This window comes from Antechinus flavipes, chromosome 3, assembly GCF_016432865.1.
Source record: "Antechinus flavipes isolate AdamAnt ecotype Samford, QLD, Australia chromosome 3, AdamAnt_v2, whole genome shotgun sequence".
NCBI classification, from domain to species: domain Eukaryota; kingdom Metazoa; phylum Chordata; class Mammalia; order Dasyuromorphia; family Dasyuridae; genus Antechinus; species Antechinus flavipes.
The window spans coordinates 513,887,199-513,892,262 of record NC_067400.1 but is presented as its reverse complement, the minus strand read 5'-3'; positions in this window follow the sequence as shown (position 1 = coordinate 513,892,262).

Here is a 5,064-nt window from a genome sequence, read left to right as displayed (position 1 = left end):
TCACCATGCAGAGATATATTAGAAATGGCTGAAAAGAAACACGGTGGCCTGTTGACTTAATTCTGGTGGGAGGAGGACAAGGGTGATCAATGTGCAAGTGGTATGGAAAACACATCCAAAATAGGCAGGAAGTGGATGGTAATCTGGTTCCAGATAAGCAAAGTAAGGTGAAAAGCTCCCATACTCATGATCCTCTCTGCTGCTGGAGTTGTGGATGCTTGCAATGAGCCAGTAGAAGAGTGTTTACAGCTTAGTCTTTTTCTTCAATTCCCAAAAGCAGTTACTTTGTACACCTGTGTAAGTCTGCAAGACATTAAGTAGGAAGGAATAATAACAGAATAGTGGTTTGTCCGGGGAAAGTTTCTATCTGAATGCCATTGAATAAAAAAGGAATTATTTTTTCAACCACAATAATAATTTCCATTTTTGTAATAGAATAAGAATATCCATTTCCTCCACTAAGGTTCTAATCAGGTATTTTCCTCGTGTGTGTGTGTGTGTGTGTGTGTGTGTGTGTGTGTGTGTGTGTGTGTGTGTGTATTAGGGGACAGGGGGAGGCCCTGAGTTTTTCTGATGCTATCCCAGTGGAACACAAACTATGGTAGTTCCTAGCTGAAAAGGTTTCAAGTCTGGCTCAGTGATAGATTATATGTTTGTCATCTGAGAACCATTCCTACTTAAACCCAGAAAGGCTCATCATCAGGGTGGCTGCAAGAAGATGAATTTTCGGCCACAGTAACTTTTGAAGATTGTCTACCAAATTGAAGATGGATTTCAATCTGCGTCATCAGTGGAGGGAGGACTCACACTGATGAAAGCAGAGAGCCTTGAAGATGAAGTAATAAAGGTGCATTTGGGGGTGCAGAGTGCTTTGCATTCATTATTCCAATTGACAAGGACCTAGCCCTTCTAGCCTCCAGGCCACTGTGCTCTCCCTCCCGCCATCTCAGCTGTCTCCCTCGTCATCCTTCTCTTCCCCAGGCTAAATAATAATAATTATAGAACCATAGATTTAATAATGATGATGATATTAGCAGCTGACATTTATATGGCACTTTCAGGTTTGTGAAGCAATTTCCATACATGATCTTGTTTGATCTTCACAACAAGCCTGTGAAATAGGTGCTATTCTTAATTCCCAATTTCCAAATAAGGAAAGTGAGACCCAGAGAGGCCAAGGGATTTCACCCAAATGACATGGCTAGTAAGGAACAGAGATTGGAATTGGAGCCTAAATCAATCTTCTGATTCGGAATCCAGGATTTTTCCTCCTGCAGTATACTTCCTCTATTGCATGACTACCCAAAAGATGAAGGCTGCTAGGTGGCTCAGTGGACAGAGTACTATGCCTGGAGTCAGGAGCTGAGTTCAAAATAGGCTTCAGACATTTACTAGATCTGGCAACCTTTGCTTACTTTAATTCACTGGAGAAGGAAATGACAAATCACTCCAGTATTTTTGCGGAGAATACCCCCTAGTACAGTATGGTCCACGGGCTCAAAAACAATTGGACACAACCAAAAACAGTAACAAGCCCAAAAGATACATGAATGAAAAAGATCTGAAAATAAAATAGAAAATTTTTAAGAGCGTAGAGAATAGAATGAAGATCAGTGGAAAACACAGAGAAGCAGGAGGGCTTTGAAAAATCACATGTTGTGGCTAATATGTCCTACCTTTCAGGTTTCTCAAGAAGATTAAATTAGATCATATTTGTAAAATCCCTGGCACATAGTAGGTGCTAAACATGGGTTAACTATAATGAGGAGTAAAGCTATCATGAGGATTATGATGATATGGTGCTGCTGAGATAGAACGAGGTATTCCTGACTATCTATTATGTCACTTTGTCTCTATCTCTTTGATAATAATTAACTAATTCATGTAGCATTTTAGGAGTGATCCTAATTTGCTTTTATGTGTGTGGCAATTGGGATTAAGTGAATTGTCCAGGATCACACAGTAGAAAACGTTAAGTGTCTAAGGTTAGATTTGAACCCAAGTCTTCCTGACTCCAGGACTGGAACTCCAACCACTGCACCATTTAACTACTCTCTGAGATTGCTTTAACCTGCATACTAGCTTACACAATAACCTTAAGGAACCAGGTAGGATAGTTATTACCATTCTTGTGTCCCACCCCTGCTCTTAACCCTAAGCTGGTAGGGAGGATCCACTTACTTTCGCAGAGGAAGTGGAGGGAGGGAGCGGAATTGTCCTTGATTCTGAATGTTTCATGAAAATGTGTCCAGCCTATTGTGAGATGTCACTGTGGTACCTTTTCATGGTGGATCCCTCCATCCTGGAAGGATCATAGATCTTGATTTGGAAGGGACCTCATCAACCATCTGCCCCAACTCTTTTATTTTACAGGTGAAGAAACTGAGGTTCACTAGAATTGTCCATGTTACACAAATAATAAGCTTTGGAGGTTTTCAACTTAAGTCCTCTGCCTCCTGAGACTATACGCTCTTTGCACTGAATCATGAGTCGGGAAATCAAGGGGCAGTGCCCAAGAGACCTGTACTAGAGCTTGGGGGTTCAATTTTCAAAATACTTTATAAATTTGCTGGCCATATTTTTTTTTCTAATGGAGGAGGGGATGGAATAGGGAGAAGAAAGGCCCTCCCTTCCCAGGAGATATCACTAACCCCTTTAGGTAAGAGTAGCAAGAAGGTAGCTAAGATCAGTCAAATGAATCCAGGATCAAAAAGCCCCCTATCTCTCCAGAGTACCCAGGAAAGCTTAGGTGGAGTGAACTTCCTCTCTGCTCTGCCCTGAGTGATCAGTTGACAAAATACATCTGGAGAAGGAGGAGGCCTCTGTGATCAGCTGTCATCTCCCCTAAACACCCCTGATGTATTTTCTCTCTTCATTACCCACGAAGTGTCAAAGCTTCTCCTGCATGAATACAATCTGACATTTGCTTCCCAGACATGGGGAACCAATCCCAGAGCCATGCCCAGCCGTGCTGGGGGAACAGCAGAACTCTGTCTCAGCTCTAGGAAGAAAAGGATGAGGAAAAGAAGGTGAGGGAGGAGGAACAGTATAGGAATGGAAATAAGTAGAACTGAAGGAGTAGAAAAAGAGGAGAAAGAGGAGAGAGAAAAAGAGGAGAAAGAGGAGATATGGAAAGAAGCTGACCAGTCTCTTTCTCTACAAGTAACTCTCTATCCCCAAGTTTTTCTATAAAGTTGGGTTAAGCTAACTTTACCTTATGGTCAACTAGTGATTTCCATAAAGTCGTATTTTTCATTTCCCCCCAGACTTACAAGTACCACACAACCATTCTTAAACACATACATATGTTGACTGTTGTGCCACAGTTCTTTTTAGTTATCCTGACTCAGTTTCCATAATTGGTTCTGCCTCAGTTTCTCTAAATTGTTCTGCCTCAGTTTCCTTAACTGTTCTGCCTCAATCCCCTTAGTTGCAATCTGCCCTCTTCTGGTTCATTAAGAATGAGGGCCACTTGCTCTAAGGTTATAAATTGTTAATGTAAGACTCCAGATAAGGGGGAAATCAGACTTCCTCACTCCTAACTCCTTCTGTCCCCCAGAATTTATGGCACTACGCTCCTCTAAATATTCCAAAAAGATAAGACTATCTGGGATACCTTATTGACATCTTTACTTCTGTTTATTCAGACATCCTGACTCTGGCTTCCAGTTTCCCCTCATCCTGCTAGAACCAAATTTATGGTCCTACCCACTCTCAATGTTCTGATTCTGCCCCTGCCTTGGTCTACCCCTATAGCTGAGCCATGTGCGTACATATGTCATTGAGAACTCACATTCACCACTGGATACTTTGAGACAAGAGTCCTGTCCAGTCAATCATACTCTCCAACTAATAAAATATTAAAAACTCTAATCTCTACCTTGCCTCAGTTTCTCTGGCATTACAACTGCGTCTGTATTCTTTCTTCCCATCCTGGAAGTGATGTTTTTCTAAAACTTTAATGGAGTCTTTTGCAATTCTGATTGTAGATTTTTATAGAACTTTACACTTCTTAAGATGTGAAAGGATCCCCAGAGATAACCTTGTGTGCCTTCTCCGGCTTAGTAGTACCTAAACTAGTATCTGTGGTTTCTTAAATATTTCTAGGAGAGTCATTTTACATTTACATTGCAGGATCTGGCAATCCTAATATTCAATGGCTTGCTGCTGCTTATAGAAAACAATCTAGACTTCTTATCTTGGTATTTAAGACCCTGTCCAATTTGACCACTGTTTACCTTTGTGGTCCCTCATTTCCCTCCAAATGAACCCCCTATTCCAGGAAAACTAATTCATGCACTTTCCCCTTTTCCCTCTTTTCTCTGATTCATTCTATTCCTCATTAGGAACAATAATAACAGTTGGCATTTATTCTTTATTTTTTTTCCAGCATATGTAGTACTTTGACTCATAAAAACAAAACTCTATGAATTGTGGTCCTTAACTATAATAGAATAGTACCATGTCATAAGAAATAACAAATATGAAGAATTGAAAGAAGCATGAGAAGACATATCAATTGAATCAGAGTATGATAAGTGGGACCAGGAAATCAATCCACAAAATGAATGGACAATGTAAATACAAAGAATATATGTACCTAAGCTGGATGAGAAAATGCACCCTCCTCTTTTGAAGGAATGGAGTGGGGTTTGGGGAGCCTATGGATATGGAATACTGAATATAGTGTCAGATTTGGTTAATATAATGGTTAGTTTTGGTAAACTGTTTTTCTTTTCTCTCTGTTATTATTTTTTAAAAATTACTTATTATAAAGAATAGTAATCTCCTTGAAAAATATATTTGATTGAAAAATAAAGGTTATGGGGCAGTTAGGTGGTGCAATGGATAGAGCATCAGCCTTGAAGTCAGGAAGACCTGAGTTCAAATCTTATCTCAGACACTTAACACTTCCTAGCTGTGTGACCCTGGGCAACTTAATCCCAATTGCCTCCCCCCAAAAAAAGTTAAAAAAAAAAAGAAAAACAAAGGTTACTTCCTAAAGAAGAACATTTTTTTTAAAAATGCAGCTTTCTCTTTAAAAAAATTTTTTTACAAGAATTG